The sequence below is a fragment of the Mesoplodon densirostris genome, chromosome 11 (assembly GCF_025265405.1).
Source record: "Mesoplodon densirostris isolate mMesDen1 chromosome 11, mMesDen1 primary haplotype, whole genome shotgun sequence".
Taxonomy (NCBI): Eukaryota; Metazoa; Chordata; class Mammalia; order Artiodactyla; family Ziphiidae; genus Mesoplodon; species Mesoplodon densirostris.
Window position 1 is genome coordinate 5,883,331 of NC_082671.1, and position 17,018 is coordinate 5,900,348.

Below are 17,018 nucleotides of genomic sequence, written 5' to 3' on the forward strand. Positions count from 1 at the left end.
GGTTTTCTAATAGTCTGGGGGGAAAGGACTCAGCCTCTCCAAAGAAGGTTCTGAAGTGAGATTACAGTAAGTATTGGAGAGGGAAGAGTGTCCTGGGTGACACCCAGAGTCAGACCTCCTGGGCGCAAATCTGAGCCCCACCACTAGCCAGAGGGACCTGGGACAAGATGCTTAACTTGGCTGTTTCAGTTTCTTGACCTATAAATTGGGCATAAGAAAAATATTTACCTACTAAGGCTTTCCTAAAGATTAGTTAATTAAAAGATATAAAGCATTTAAAAGATTGCCCATGATTATTAGTGAGAAATGTCACAACTCTTGCATTTCTTTAAAGCTTATGTGCTTGTACACTGTCATTTAGTGACTAGTGAAGATGGCTAATGTTTGCTATGCTCTTCTAAGGAAGTTGGTTTGCTTGTTTGTTTTGAAACAATCTTTGCCTGGAGAAAAACAATCTTTGGATCCTCGTGCATCATTGGTAGTATTGTAAATTGGTACAGCCGCTATGGAAAACACTATGGAGCTTCCTCCAAAAATTAAAAATAAAACTGCCATATGATCCAGCAATTTCATTTCTGGGTATTTATCCAAAGAAAATGAAAACACATATTTGAAAAGATATATCCACACAAATGTTCATTGCAGCATTATATACAGTAGCCAAGATACAGAAGCAACTTAAGTGTCCATTGATAGATGAATGGATAAAGAAGGTGTGGTGTGTGTGTGTGTGTGTGTATAAAGGAAATACTACTCAGCCATACAAAAATGAGCTCTTACCATTTGTGACAATGTGGATGAATCTAGAGGGTATTATGCTAAGTGAATTGAGAAAGACAAATACAGTACGATCTCACCTGTGGAATCTAAAAAACAAAACAAACAAAAAAACAAAATGAAAACAGTCTCATAGATACAGAGAACCATCAGTAGTTGCCAGAGGGAAGGGGGAAATGGGAGGGCAAAGAAGGTGAAGAAGAATAAGAGGTACAGACCTCTAGAGGGAAAATACATGAGGCACAGGGATGTAATATACCACATAAAGAAGACGGTCAATAGTGTTGTAATACTTTGTATGGGGACAGATGGTTACTACATGTATCGTGGTGATCATTTCATAATGTATGCAAATGTCCAGTCACTACAGTACACCTGAAACTAGCATCATATTGTCAACTGTATTTCAAGTAAATAAAAGAAAGTAAACAATCTTTAGCAGTAAGTTAAGGGAAGTTAACTGGTTGTACAATGAAGCTGAAATCTCTCTAGAGAAAAACCATCACAAAGGAATGACGTAATTTCATTCACTATAGAGAATAGGGGTCAGCTGAGTGCTAAACCCAGCGAGATAAGCAGGATGTGTTTTTCTGCTGAACATTAAGAGAAGTTTCTTGTGGCAGCAAACTACAGAGCAGAGGGTGAAAAGAGGTAAAGACTCATTATCCCTGAAAACCAACCACAACAGAACAGAAAAGCTAGTTCATAGCTGTTAAAAATAAATCCGATCAGCTTGGTGCTTTGTGACCACCTAGAGGGGTGGGATAGGGAGGGTGGGAGGGGGGGAGACGCAAGAGGGAGGGGATCTGGGAACATATGTATATGTATAACTGATTCACTTTGTTATAAAGCAGAAAGTAATACACCATTGTAAAACAATTATACTCCAATAAAGATGTTAAAAAAAATAAAAATAAAAAATAAATCCAAACACCCCAGTTAGTGAAAACTGTATTCAGAACTGTTTGATGAATGTGAAGTTAGACATACACACACTACTATACATAAAATAGATAACTAATAAGGACCTACTGTACAGCACAGGGAACTCTACACCGTGCTCTGTAATGACCTATATGGGAAAAGAATCTAAGAAAGAGTGGATACATATATATGTATAACTGATTCACTTTGCTGTACAACTGAAACTAACAAACATTGTAAATCAACTGCATTCCGATAAAAAATTATTTAAATGTGAAGTTAACTACAGATATACTTAACGTTTTTCTGCGTGTTATATCATTTTTGAACTTTGATCTCATTGGCACAAGCAGACATTAGGGAGTGATTTCAATGGGTGTTAAGACTTTCATAAAGAATGACATTTTTGTAGAAAATTCAAGAACTTTTTTTTTTTTTGCGGTACGTGGGCCTCTCACTGTTGTGGCCTCTCCCGTTGCGGAGCACAGGCTCCGGACGTGCAGGCTCAGCGGCCATGGCTCACGGGCCCAGCCGCTCCGCGGCATGTGGGATCTTCCCGGACCGGGGCACGAACCCGTGTCCCCTGCATCGGCAGGCGGACTCCCAACCACTGCGCCACCAGGGAAGCCCTCAAGAACTTTTGAAAGTTATCTTCGACTGTAGGAAAATCTTGAGGCCCGTAGACCCCCGGCAGGCATCATAGTCCTTTGAGGTGGTAACTCCCCCAAGTGCACAGAGACTGCTAGGGAGAACTCCCCGGCATCTCCAAGGCTTGCTTTGTGACCCTCAACCTTTTGAGTCACGGTCAATATCCCAGTGTGACAAAGAGGGTGGTGATTCTGGTGAAGGAGCCACGAACATCGGCCCCGTGACCTTTGACAACCCGGTTACATCTCTGACCTCAGTCTTCTCATCTGACAAAAGAGGGCAGCCGACGGGTTGAACTTTAGGTTTCCTCTGAGTTATTAGCAGCCATGACCTTTAAGTTGCAAACTGGCAGCATGACTTTTGTCATCTCTGCTACTGTATTTGGTCAACGTTTGAGGGTCTATAGCAGGGGCAGGGAACGGGTAAAATGATGATTTACAGATATTCTAACACTTATTTTCTCTTTCTGTGAAAGAAACTCGAAAGAAACCGAGAGGGTTGGTTTCAGTTTGAACTTTCTGCCTTCTGTTAAACATCTGATATGGGCTGATCTGAACGTGACACGGTCCCTCCCTGATGGGAGAGTTGCTTATCACTGTGTTCACGTATTTCTGTATTAATTCATAGCAGGATGGCGAGGAAGGAACCAGGAAGAACCTGGGTAATCCCATGAACGCATCCCCTTAGTTAGATGATCTATAGTATTTATGATTTGGGGGAACCACAACTTAATGCCCCGTTTCTTTTCCCAGCCTCACCTCTTCCTACTCACCCCCCTGCCTCTTAACTTCAGTCAAGGGAATCTGCTCCTCTCCTTGGCCTCTAAAAGGTCAGACTATTTTCTATACATCAGGGTATGACACTCAGCCCCGAGGGGAAGAGGGATGACCGTAGCCACCCGCTGCAATTACATTGCTTAAAAAATTCAGGTGTGCCTGGGGCACTTCTGCTACAGTCCTGTTAGAGCTGCACGGCTCAGACTTGGGGGGTCTATAACACCCTTACTTTGAAACCAAAGAAAGAAAGATCAGTGCTTTGGGCGAGTGTCTTAAGTCAGTTCTTCAACAGGCACCCGGAGATGGAGGATGACAGGGGAGTGACTGTGGGAAAAATACTTATGGGGAAGTCGGACAGTCCCAACAGCCCCAGATGCTCCCACGGGGAATTCTGGAGAATTGAGATGCCTTCTAAGAGTTGTCCTGCCTTGAGGAAAGGGGGCCAGGCGTTCATATACCCACATCCACCTGTCATCGGATGTGGGCTGCCCCTTTGGAGTACGTGACCTTGGGTCAGGTGGCTGTCTTCAGCAGAGGGCAGTTCCCAGAGATGGACCAGCCCACTACACTTCCAGCATCTGGGAGAATAAGCGCTTCATCTGGAAGGTGGATTCAGGGCAGTTTGTCACCGCACACACCACAGTGTGCTTTCTCTGTGAGTTTGGAGGAGGCAGGGGAGATTTTCATCATTTGCGTACCACACACAGGAGGTGGCTGTTTGTTTCACCTTGGGGTTCTCAGTGGCACGCCACAGAAACCAAGGCAGGATCCCTTCATCTACTGATGGGACCAGAAGGACAGGAACCTGCAGAACTAGGTATGGACGCAGAGGAGAAACTAGGCCTGGCATCACCACAGCTTCTGGACCCCTCATCCGGCTACTGGCCTGGGAATTAACACCCTCTGGTCTTTGTGGTGATGGTGTTGGTTCATGCTTTCAGCTCTCGGCTCAAGATCTCAAGGACTGGGGAAGAGAATCTGATTGGCTTAGTTTAGTTCACGTACCACCACTTAGCTAGGGGCGGACAAAGGATGGTCTCCCCCAAACTGCACACAATGGGGGTGGGATGCCATGAGGAAGGGGATATATATGCTGAGACACACACACACATTCACATATGTACACACAAACCCACAAACGTTTAAAAGTGGCCCATAATTAGCCAGGAGGACGCATCCCTTTTCCCATCCATCCTCGAAAAGGTATGAACAATCATTCTGGCTCAGACATCACGCTGGTGCAGAGAGGATGCAGGACACATTGGTGACAGTGACATCACACCCCCAGGTCCCCAAAGGAAACGGCATTTCAAAATGAGCAAGATGAAGTTCTAATCGTCGAAACAGGTTTCTTTCTTAAAGAAGAAAAACAAAGACAACGTCTTCTCACTGGGAAGTTTCCCATCAGAATTTTCTAGAGACCAAAACAGCAAAACAGTTCTTCAGTAGAGTCAGAAATTACCAGTGGACTTTCCCTGCAGTTGTTTTGCTGCCCTTTCCCCCCTTTATCGCAGGGAGGTTAAGACTAAGGCAGGCGACGCCCAGGAGATGGAGTTTCTATTCACTGCTGGCAGTGCCAGGTGGGCCAAGGTTCACAAAGGGTATCTTCAGGTCACTTCTTGCATGTTGTAAGTTATATATCAGGTGGCTGTTTCCCCGGGGAAAACAGGGAGACCTCTTCACTAAGTGTTGCACAGCGCAGGCTCTCAATGTGTGTTGGAAGGAAGGGAGGAAGGACAGAAGGAAGAAAGGAAGGAAGGGAAGGAGGGAGGGAGGGAGGGAGGGAAGGAGGGAAGGGAGGGAAGGAGGGAGAGAGGGAAGGGAGGAGGGAAGGAGGAGGGAAGGGAGGGAAGGAGGGAGGGAGGGAAGAGGGAAGGGAGGGAGGGAGGGAAGGAGGGAAGGGAGGGAGGGAGGGAAGGAGGGAAGGGAGGGAAGGAGGGAGAGAGGGAAGGGAGGAGGGAAGGAGGAGGGAAGGGAGGGAAGGAGGGAGGGAGGGAAGAGGGAAGGGAGGGAGGGAGGGGAGGGAGGGAGGGAGGGAAGAAGGGAGGGAGGGAGGAAGGGGAAGGGAGGAAGGGAAGGAGGGAGGGAGGAAGGGAGGGAGGGAAGAAGGGAGGGAGGGAGGAAGGGGAAGGGAGGAAGGGAAGGAGGGAGGGAGGAAGGAAGGAAGGGAAGGAAGGAGGGAAGGAGGGAGGGAGGAAGGAAGGAAGGGAAGGAAGGAGGGAAGGAGGGAGGGAAGGGAGGGAGGGAGGAAGGGAGGGAGGAAGGGAGGGAGGGAGGGAGGAAGGGAGGGAGGGAGGGAGGGAAACAGAAGGGGGTAAGGAAGCCTACCCTTGACTCATCAGCATCTAGATCTCAGGTGGATCACACATCCTACTCAGGCATGAGCTTTTCTGACTAGATCCCCTGTGCAGAGATCTAGGGTTAGGGAGGAACCTCCCCCTCATTAACACAAGAGTACGGGTTTGAGTCAGGGATAGGGAAGAGCGTGTCCCGGGAGTTCTGCTGCTGAGTGATTTATCCGAAGAACTAATGACTGAGAGGCTAACAGTTTTATAATAGAAATGTGTACACCCTTCTAATCCAACAATCTTATTTTACAAATGAAGACACCAAGGGCTAGAAAAATAACGTGGGACTTCTGCTTCTGTCCAAAATGGAGCAGCAGGGACCTTATTTATCATCTGACTTAGACCAAAAAAAAAAAAAAAAATCTCTCTGGATCTGCATGTCTTTCTTTTCTCTGAAAACCAGCTCAGGACTGGAGGGCAGGGCTGGAACTAAGGTGAGGCAAGTGAGGCATTCCTGCCCAGCTCTGAGGGCGAGGGCCACCTCAGTCTTGCCCGCTTGGCACTTTGCTTGCCTCCAGGGGACACTCGTGTGTGACTGAGGTGAAGATCCAGGTAAAGATCTTGGCTGAGTGCTTGGAGCTGCACTTTCTGCTTCCTCTTTCACGTGGTTTTGGTTTGGACTCTACCTTTGATAAAGACGTTCATTCCCATCAGCCTCCCTGCCTCTTCCACCATAGCCTCCCCGAAACTGACCCACCTCCACTCGGCTGCTGGCTTCGGGTGGCCCAGTGAGGCTGCTGCCTTGAGCCCCGCCCACTGTGGTTGCAGTCGCCTCCCCCCCCCCCCACTGTCCCAAGAGGTCCCCGGAGCACCGGCCACTGGGCGTTTCCTTGGACATGTCCTGCTCTTTCTCCCCAGCTTTGCGTGTTGTGCTCCTGGCCTGTGTCAGGCCTGGGCAACATGGACTCCAAGTAGAGAGGAACTCTGACCAGGTTGGACTGGACCAACCTCGTCCCCTCTTTGGAGACACTGATGCGGGGTGACAGGTGGAGTTTGGGGAGGTGTGGACGGGCGGAGGATGCTAACAGGCCAGCTGGGTGCCCCTGTCGCTAGCAGGCTCTGTTTCGAGCAGTCGTGGGACAGCGGGCCTGCCCCCTCTCTCTAGAAGTCAAAACAGAACTTGCAAAACCGAGTGCAAACAGCCTTCCTGCATCTCCCAAGGCCCCCGCTGATCTGTTTGGAGCACGAGACCTCCACAGATATCAGTTTCTAGCCGGCACCCTGGGTCACTCCCTACGCGATGGAGGGAGGATGCTTTCCCTTATCAAAGCCAAGGTCAGGAGTGATGATAAGAGAATCTTGGGCTGAGAAAGCCCCCTTAAGGGTCATTGCTTGCATCCCCCTCCAGCGAAGGCTTCCCGTCCTCCTCTGCAGATAGACCCCTGGCTGCGGGCCTGCCCTGAATCAGGCCCTGATCATTCACACTCCAGCGACGGGCAGCTCCACGAACATGGGACAGACAGGGAACGACACCTTTTTGAGATCTGGGTTAGATGTCACCTGCTCTAACACAAGACCAGTCCCTCCTGTCTTATCTCTTGTGGAGAAGGGAACAGGGCAGCAGCGGGCTGGAGGAGGAGGGACTGAAGTCAAAACCAAGGCAGCTGCGTCCAAGGCTGAGGACGCTTGGCTCCATCTAAACCCTGGCTCCTCAAACTGTGGTCCACGGCCCAGGAGCATCTGCTTCCCCTGGGAGCCAAGGAGAAATGCAGAATCTCGGGTCCCACCCCAGACCTACTGATTTCGCTTCTGCAATTTTATCAAGATCTCCCAGTGACTCATCTGTCCATAAAAGTTTGAGAAGCCCTGGGCTAGGGCTCAGTCTCCTCATTCACCGTGAGCTTTGGGGCAGGAGCCTCGACCCAGAGCCAGATTCCTACACCACACCCTTCCCTGAGCCCCCGAGGGCAGCGGGCTTGGCTCCAAAATCATCCCAGCCATCTACCTCAAGCCTAGCCGGGTGGGAGCGGTCCTCCAGGCGATGGGTCTCTCCATCGATCGCTGTTTCTACTGGAGAAGCCCGAGCTTCTCACCCAGCTGGGGTCCTGCTGGCTGCAGCCCCACATTGCCCCACTTTGGAGCTGTTTTTGCGCTCAGTACAGGGCACTCGGTTTTGTGGGGTGGTGAGGGTTTTTTTTTCTTTACGTGTGTATGATTCACTTGGCTTGCTTTTTTTTGTTTTGAACAAGCAGTGGGTTTTATGTCTCTGAATGACACCCTTGTGGCCTGTGTCCCCCGACCCGGCCCCCTTTGAGGCGAGGCCTCTGTTTTTAAGCATCAGGGTTCTGCCACCCAGACCTGGGGAGGCATACTTAAAGCTGTTTAAATTGACAGACCAGGCAAACAGGATTAACTCTGTGGGCCCAGAAGGGGAGGTAGGGGCCAGAGGGGGCCACAGCATGGCCTACATGGATGAGCAGGAGGACAGCCAGCCGGGCTGGGCCGAGCCGGCCAAGAATTCTCGATCTGGGAGGTAGGCAGAGAGCTTGCAATCTGCCGGTGATTGGATTAGACATGGTGTGAAATTCGGAGCAGGGCCGCACGGCTGGGGCTGGGGCCCAGGCTGCTGTGCGGCCCCAGACCGCGTGGGGATGCCTGGCCTGCCCCAGCAGGCCTTGGAGACGGCTTGGATGTCACGGCCCTCACAGGCTCCCCAGCGCCTGGCCTGGCATCTTCCCGCCCCACTGAATCTCCCCTGCGTTCTCAGGGAACATGGGGCCCCGGGCCCCTGCTCAGAGCGACCCTCACTCAGCCGTGCTCTCAGCAGAGGCCCAGCTGCCGAGGAGGGAGAGGCCCCATCTATCAGGCCTCTCTCTTGCTACCCTCCCTTTGCCTTTTGCTTTGTCTCTTTTCTGTCTTCCTCGTGTTCTCTCTCCCTCCTGCATGTCTAGTCCATTCAGAGGATTCTGCTCCACCTGGATCTGTTCAAGACCCCACTTCGACTCATGTTTTCCACTTTCTCAGGGGTTGGGAAGTTCTGATGGACACATCTCTGAGGATTCTGCAACTTCTTCCTGAAGCCTGATCGGGCAACTGGGGCTGGGGGAGCCGGAGGGTGCGTGGGATTTCTCATCGCTGAGAAGTTGACAAGGTTTAAGCCTTTTTGGCAAAGGCGAGAACACCAGGTGCAGGTCGAGAAAGGGAAAAGGGGGACCAGAGGAAGAGGCTGAGTGGGTGGAACTGGATTTTAATGGGCATTCCCAGACCCCAGCCAGACCCCAGTTGGGAAAGGGGCTGTTTTAGCCAGAAGAGTCAGCCTCTGGTTGGCGTTGGTGATGCAAGCCAGTGGTCAGAGTATGGACGCCTGAATCCCAGGCAGAGGGCTGATGCCCGTCATCTACTGCCCTCCCTCTGACTCTTGTCATAAAAGGCAAATTAAAAAAAACAATCTCTAAGCCATCCTGCCACGCGGAGAAGTCTCTGATTCTAAGTCTGCCCCTTAGCTGCGGCCCAAGTACAGCGTTGGCCAAACATCCTTCCTTGTCTGTTTCACTGTGTCTGAAGCAAGAAAGTCAGGGATCACACCCCCTTGATCTGCTTTGAAAAGTCGCCCATCTCTTGCTATAAGAAAGACCTCCATGGTTCAGCTAGTTCTAGGACCACAGCATGTTAGAGCTGGAACAGGGCACAGAAACAAGCTCCCTTACTTTACAGATGATGACACTGAGGCCCCTGGGGCCCCAGGGTCACAACAGAGTGTCCAGACCTCTATCTCTCCAGCTCCCCTGTTAATGACCAGCCCTCTCACCAGTCAGGGGAGAGCATGCCACGCCCAAGGTCTCCTGCCCCTGGTGCATCACTTTCCTCTCCTGCTGGCGCCATGACTCCACCTCCAAGGGCACCTGAGCATGGTTCCCAACAAACCACAGCAGGTGTGTTCCCCTGTGGTACCTGGGAAACACCTGTCAGGAGGGTATCCTCCTCTCTCCCCCTGACCTCTCCCCACCCCAGGGGCAGCTAGACTTTCTTTCTTACTTGGGGATTGTGAGTGCCTCTTTGGTGCCTTTCAGAGAGGACAGCCTGTATTAGTCTATAGATTTCAAGGCATGCTACACCTCAGATCCGCCTGCATTGTCTACCTAGGTTGTGTGTTAACAAGAATTCCAAGGTTTACTAGGAAGAGTGGTCCAAATGTCTGCTATGGGTGAGGGGGAGAATGGTGACTCAAACTGCAGCCCCTGAACTTGGCATAGAAACAGGCAAGCCAGTGCACCCCGGAAGAACACACGTCCCCAAGCCTGCAGAGCTCCATCCGTAACTCCAAAGAGGTGCCCTCCCTTTCTCCAGCCCACGGCAAGCATGCTCGGGGCTCCCCAGCCCTTGCTTGGCCATTGAGACGAGTGATTTTCCAGTGGAGAGAAAAAGCTTTTTGAACCTTCCAATCCCCAGTATGCAAAGAGAAACCAAATCACAGAGACACCAGCAGCCCCTGGGTCTTATTCAAAATGTCCCCAAATTCTGCAGGCACCTCCTACCCGCAGCTTTCTGTCCACTGTGTGTGGATGCCAGTCTCCAACACTGCCCCCCCACCAAAGCTCTCCCCACCCTGTGCTGGTAGGCATTTCTCCCTGGTGAGGAGATGGCGTCTCTTTCCTTTCCTCTTGATCTGGGCTGGCCTGTGACTGGTTTTGACCTACAGAATTTGGCTAAAGTAACCTGGGACTTCCAAGCCCTGATTGTCAGAGGATTGGAAGCTCCTGCTTCCTCTCTCTTTGGAAGCCAGCAGGGATGTAAAATGCCAGAGAGCCCAAGCCCATGTGCTGTGGGGAAGCCCAAGGCAGCCAGAGGAGAAGCCACGTGCAGGACCCCAAGGCCCCAGACACAGGACTGAGATCTTGGTTTCCCGCCAGCTCAGAGCCAGCAGAATGCAGCCAATGAATGACCCCAGATGACTCCTCATGGCCAGAACTGCCTGGCTGAGTCCTGCCCAACTTCCTGACCCTGTACAGAATTGTCGTTTTAAGATGCTAAGTTTTGGGGTGGTTTGTTACACAGCAGTAAACACACTGAAACGCTCTGTGATCGTGTTTGCGGCCAGACACCAGTGAAGCCGTGACTTCTTTCGGTCATGTTTCAAAGTCAGTCTATCACTGACTGCCGCATGGGCTGCAAACCACCCACAGGACTGCCTCATTCCTCGGAACTGAAGGAATCACCCACGCATCTTGACACCGTGTAGACAGGATCAGGAGCGCGTTGGAATGCTCTGGTGCAGCTTTGGAAAGGACAAGTGGGTCTCTTACATTTCTTTTAAGTCTGACAGTGTTCCATTCCATGCTCGTTTCTTTGGCCCCTTCACTGCCTGGGCTCCTGTGCCCACCCAAGGACTATAAAGTTTCAGTTCCCTGCAGGTGACTTGTAGCACATCCCAGGGTCATTGTCTCCATCCATCCCCCCAGAAAGTCCCATCATTCTTCTCCTCGGAGTTCTGGAGTAAAAGTTCTCTTTACCAAGCCAGGTGCCATTTATGAGCAGACCTTGTCCGAAGGTGTGGCATTCTGCCCACGGCCATGGAGAGCTTGGTCCCGCAATCTGCTCTCCTGGGGACGTTCGCAGAGCTCTTAGTGTGCAGCTGGCGCTCAAAAGTGAGTCCCCAGGCAGGTAAACCTCCAATGGTTCAGTAACACTGTTTCAAACCGTATTAGATAGTGAAAAGGCTGGGGAGAAGAAGGGAGCAAACATAGTATACTAAGATGAGCTCGAAAGTACTTATTCTTTAAAAAAAAAAAAAACCTAGTTCCCATCAATAGGAGACTGGTTATATAAACCACAATATTCTCACACAATGGAACATCAACAGCTATAAAAAGAATGAGGAAGTTTAAAAAATATATTGATATGGAAAGTTATCCAATGTACACTGTTCTGCAACAAAAAGTTTCAAAATGTGTACAAAGGGTGCTTCCTTTTTGTCTAATGGGGAAGGGCAACAATAATGTATATTTACACGTGTTTGCGTTTGCATACAGAAACAGGAAGAGAATACACATGAAATTAACAACAATGGTTTCTCCTGGCAGAGGAGAGAGGAAAGAGGGACCTGAGGGTAGGGATGTGAGGGTCGGTGGATGACACGGTGAACTGAAATTTACCTTAAGCATTTTTATTGTTTTGATTTTGGGCCATGTGAATTGCATTACCTAATCCAAAAAAATGTTAGGGGGAAAAAGGATACGTACTTTGCCTAATTTGATTAAAGAAAAGCACAAAAAGCAAAACCAGGATCAGAAGCTTTGGATGGAACCATGCCTATTTAAGTTGCCCAGGAAAACCCCAGGATTTACAAAGAGCTTGAAAATCTTAGGAAGGTGGGGAGGCAAAGGCAGCCCTTTAGCATGGTTTCCAAGAATCTGAAGCCACATTGGGGTCTGCAGGGAGAAGTGGGAGAAACAGGCTCCCACACCTGAAGGAGGTGTTAGACTCTAAGAATTGTTAGGAGGCGTTTCCATCTGGACTTAGAAACCTCACACTCTGATTTGGCTGAGTCTTGAATGAGCTTCCAGATCCATGATTCCCAGATAATTATTCCAGTCCAGATGTTCCTTGACAGTGAGAAAGAGCTCCTTTCTCCAGCTGTATCCTAATGGCAGGTGAAAACTGGCAGGTCTGAACCTGAGCTCCATGGGTCGGGGGGCTTGTGCGGTGGGTACTAAACCTGGACAAGGTGAAATGACTTGCACTCATTAAATTAGCATTCCTTTCCTCCTTTTAGAAATAGAAGAGGATAACTTCCTGGAGAGCGGGGACACACACGCCCTTCCCATTTCCGTTACTACTTGTGGAATGAATGAATGAATGAACGCACTGTCTAAAACCTATGAAATACAGTTTATTTGCAAGTTGTGTGAAAAATCATGCAATAAGCCATCAAATTATTTTCTGAAGCAACAAAGGTTCCAGGCGGTTTCTAACACTGGGAGAAGGTGATAGCTTTGCCAGTAGAGGGCAGTGGTGACTTGTCAATTAATACAAGAGTGTGTGTGTGTGTGTGTGTGTGTGTGTGTGTGTGTGTGTGTCTTACGTGTGTGTCTATGAGAGTGTGTGTGTGTGTCTACGAGTGTGTGTGTCTACGAGAGTGTGTGTGTCTACGAGAGTGTGTGTGTGTCAACGTGTGTGTGTGTGTGTGTGTGTGTGTGTGTCTACGAACTGCAGCCCACACTCTTCTCTATTCCTTCTCTCCAGAGTCAGCTTCTTCCTGCTGTTTCTGTCAAGACAGAATGACCTGCCTTCAGTCAATACGTACACTTCAGTGATGGACAGTTGAGGTCATAGTCCTTGACCCACAAAACCCCCTTGGCTGGACTTGGCAAACCCACTCTGTGCTGGAATGAACTTGAATTCTACATTAATACCTTCTTAATAACCTTCAGAGACCGTGGGGATTGTTTTCTGGGAAAAGAAGATGCCGCCTCCTTCCCTCTTCCCCTGGGGCCTCTGACCCCTCTTTATCTCCTGACAGGCACCATATCTAATCACAGGAATGACGGGCAGCCCAGCAAGACCTGGGCGCTTCCCGGGTGGAGGGAGCCGGCAGTGACAAGCCCTCAGCCAGGATCCCAGGATCGCAGGCTGCTCAAATATTTAAGGGTACAAAGAAGCAGCTGTCAAGCACTTGTGCATTCGGGAGGGAGAGGGAGTCGGGCATAATTAGCCTGCACTGGTTCCCCGAAAGGACTTCTCCTCCCCTGGGGCCCCTTGAGCCCAACCGACTGCATGCAAATCAGCACCAGAGGAGGTTGTTTCCCTGCATTCCTTTCCTGCAAAACTCTGGGAAAGAAGACTTTCTACTCCAGGGTAATAAACGAGGGCTCCTCCACAGACCTGGAGGACGTCCTTCACCCCTGACTTTTTCTGGACCTCAGTTATTTCATCTGCTAAATGGGAGAATTGAATTCACCAACTCGCCACTTCCAAACTGAGGAGCCACGTGGTACCCAGCAGAATGCAAACAGTGACCCTCTGGGACAAAACTAACTCCAGAAAGTCAGGTGTGTGCAGGGTCAGGTCAGGCCTCACGGGCTGAGCGTGGTGTGGACTGGAACCTCTAAGGGCGGGGGAGGGGGGAGGCAGGTGTCATACAGGAAGGGAGAACAATGACATCCAAGTAATCACCCTGCGATCTGTGTAACTGCTTACAAAGCGTGCTTCCATGCCCTGCACGTCCCTGAAACCTCAGGATGGACTGTGATGTTGACCAGGGCAGGGACGGCCCCATTTTAAAGATGAGACTGGAGCAAACACGGGGTAAGCACCCTCCCCGTGGTTCTCCAGTTTGCTGATTTCACAGCCAGCACTCCTGTAACAAATGGGTAGAAGGCACTGGTGGAAACAAACAAGGTGCCCGGCTTCCACACAGAGGTGGCAGGAAGCTCAGGATGGCAGATTCGGGCAAGACCTTCTGGGGTGGGAGGCTCCCCGTAGGTAACCCCACAGCACCCCAAACATTGTGGGTGGGAGGGGGCTCACTGGCTGTAAGCTGCTGGGCTTACAGAGCTGCAAGGAAAACTAAAAAAGAAGACGCCATCCGTCTTGGTTTTCAGAGGTACACACTAAAGGCTGTTTGGTGCTTAGGGTTGATTTGACTCCAACATGGCAAAAAACTAAAACCCTCTGTGTACTTAGCCTGAAAGGGGCTACATCAAGGGATGGATGGCACTGAGTATGGACCAGCGTCCAGCTCTCTCCAGCAAGGAAGAACGACAGTCTTTATGGGGAGCCTTTAGGATCATGGCTGGAAGCGCTGGTTTGCCTGTGACCTGGGAGAGTTGGAGGGGGAGGTGTGGCCAGGGAGAGAAGCCCTGGTAAATGTAGGTGGAGTCAACACCCAAAGTTATGTGTGGCTGGTGCCCATCTCTGTCCTACAGATGTTTTAGAAACACTGTAGGGCACAGTTAACTGGGTACCTCACTCTTCTCAGGTAAGAAATCACTGAAAATGATCGTAACGATTATTGTCATATTACTATGCCTTGATATAGGTATCACGTTTCCTAGTCTCCGTACACATATTATCTCACTTGATCCCCCCAGACCTGGAACACAAACAAGGCAGGAACTATGACTGTTCTTTTACAGAGGAGGAAGCCGAGTCCCAGGAATTGAAATGATTTGGTCAAGGTTACACAGCTGGAACATCACTGAGCTGAAGCTCAAACACAAAATTCCTGATTCCAAGTTGGGAAGAGGAAGAGAGCCAGACCCGGCAGCCTGGCCTCCCAGCCCTTTCCAAGGGCCTTGCTGGGTGCAAGCTCCAAGTAAAGGCAGTACAGAGCTATCTGTGCAGTCCCCGTGACTTCAGGAAGCTTGAGTGGCCTTTCCCCACTGGATCAGGAGGAAGAGGGAAGGAAGGATGGGGTGAGGGTGCAGCATAGGAGTGCGGAGGGAAATGAGAGAAAAAGCAATGGACTGGGAATCCACGGCCTTTTTTTTTTTTCAATTGAAGTATAAGTGACGTACAGTATTATATTAGTTTCAGGTGAACCACATAGTAATTCAATATTTTTATACGTTCCAAAATGATCACCACGATAAGTCTAGTTACCATCTGTCTCCATACAAAGTTATTACTATATTATTGGCTATATTCCCTATGCTGTACATTACATCTCTGTGACATTTAAATTTTATAACTGGGACTTTGCACCTCATAATCCCTTTTGCCTATTTTGCCCATCCCCCCTTCCCTTCCCTCTGGCAATCACCCATTTGTTCTCTGTATCTATGAGCCTGTTTCTGCCTTTTTGTGTGTGTTTGCTCCTTTGGTTTCTTTTTTTTTTTTTTTTTTTAAGATTTCCTATATAAGTGAAATCATATGGTATTTGTCTTTCGCTGACTTATTTCACTTAGCACAATACCCTCTAGGTCCATCCATGTTGTTGCAAATATTCTTTTCTATGGTTGAGTAATATTCTATTGTATAAACATATACCACATCTTCTTTATTCATCTATGGATGGACACTTTGGTGTCCATGTCTTGGCTATTGTAAATAGTGCTGCAGTGAACATAGGGGTGCATATAACTTTTCAAATTAGTGTTTTCATTTTCTTCGGATAAATACTCAGAAATGGAATTGCTGGATCATATGGTAGTTCTATTTTTAATTTTTTGAGGAACCTCCATACTGTTTTCCACACTGGCTGCACCAATTCACGCCCACCAACAGTGTAGGAGGGCTCCCCTTTCTCTGCACCCTCACCAACACTTGTTATTTCTTGTCTTTCTGATAACAGGCATTCTGACAGGTGTGAGGTGATGTCTCATTGCGGTTTTGATTTGCATTTCCCTGATGATTAGTGATGCTGGGCTTCTTTTCATGTGTCTCTTTGCCATTTGTATATCTTCTGTGGACAAATGTCTGTTCAGATCCTCCGTCCGTGTTGTAATTAGATTTTATTTTTTGATATTGAGTTGAGTGTTTATAAATAACTTTGGACATTAACCCCTTATTGGTTATATTGTTTGCAAATACCTTCTCCCATTCAGTAGGTTGTTAATGATTCCTTCACTGTGCAGAAGATTTTCATTTTTGCTTTTGCTGCCCTTGCCTGAGAAGACAAATGGAAGAAATATACTGCTGACACTGACGTCAAAGAGCTTATGCCTATGTTTTCTTCTAGGAGTCTTATGGTTTCGGGGCTAAGACTCTATGGTCTCGGAGTTTAGTGTGACTGTGCTTTTAGCTGCAACTTGGGGAAGGTCACTGCATCAATCTGAGTCCCAGGCCCCACCTTGTGTAAAATAAGATGCTGGAACAAATGATTCTAAAGTCCCTTCTGGCTCTAAAACGTTAGGGTTAAATATTCATCTGTGTACACATGGACACACACACACACGGACCACTGCACCCAGATTATGAATGTTAACACTAATTCATTCATTCATTCATTCGTTCGTTCGTTCATTCAGTAGTTCTTTGTTACATGGAAAGCAATGTTAGTGCTCAGTTATGACTTAAAGATGAGCATAAGCTAGTTGTATATTTGAATTTCAAAGTAAACCAAACTATTTACGTTGGTATTTCAGCCTGTATGTACCAAGAAGAAGGTTGGAAATTTAGGATACGTTATCAGTGACTTGAGCTTGCAGGAGATGATGGGTCCCCACACTCATGCTAGCTACGAGTAAGCTCAGAGAGTATATCTTGCTCAGGAACTAAACCACGTATCCAGCACATAGTGAAACTGAACGCACAGGCTTGCTGAACTATTTCACGTGCCAGGTTCCCCAACAAGAGCTGAAATTGCCCTTAAGACACAGATCATCCTAAGAGGTACCACGTCCTGTGGACTTTTTCCCACATTAGTATAGTGAAATAACTGCAGATGGGAAGGGGTTAACCAGTGGTGGTATTTTGCTGGGAGAGAGGATGTTACGAGCCCTGGCAGGGTGACCATCTCTCCTGACCACTTCTGCCTAGTGCCACCGTGGAATGAAACACTTCCTTCTACTTGCCAATTGCATCTGCCCCCCTAAGCTCACCAAGAGGCCGGGGCTGAGGGTGGAAGCCAGGAAGGAGAGACAGCCAGTTCACCAAGACACAGAGA

The 17,018-nt window shown here is 48.9% G+C and overlaps 1 long non-coding RNA gene across 3 annotated transcripts in view; it reads right to left on the reverse strand.

Annotated features, from left to right (window-relative positions):
• LOC132498643 (uncharacterized) overlaps positions 1-17,018 on the reverse strand; it is a 117,202-nt gene that overhangs the window by 75,930 nt on the left and 24,254 nt on the right. Inside the window, exon 4 of one of the 3 annotated variants that reach the window (XR_009533784.1) lies at positions 8,506-11,130. The exons of the other annotated variants lie outside the window; for them this stretch is intronic. This is a non-coding gene — a long non-coding RNA (uncharacterized LOC132498643). Of the gene's footprint in view, positions 1-8,505; positions 11,131-17,018 lie in introns of those variants that run through there. 3 annotated transcript variants of the gene reach the window in all.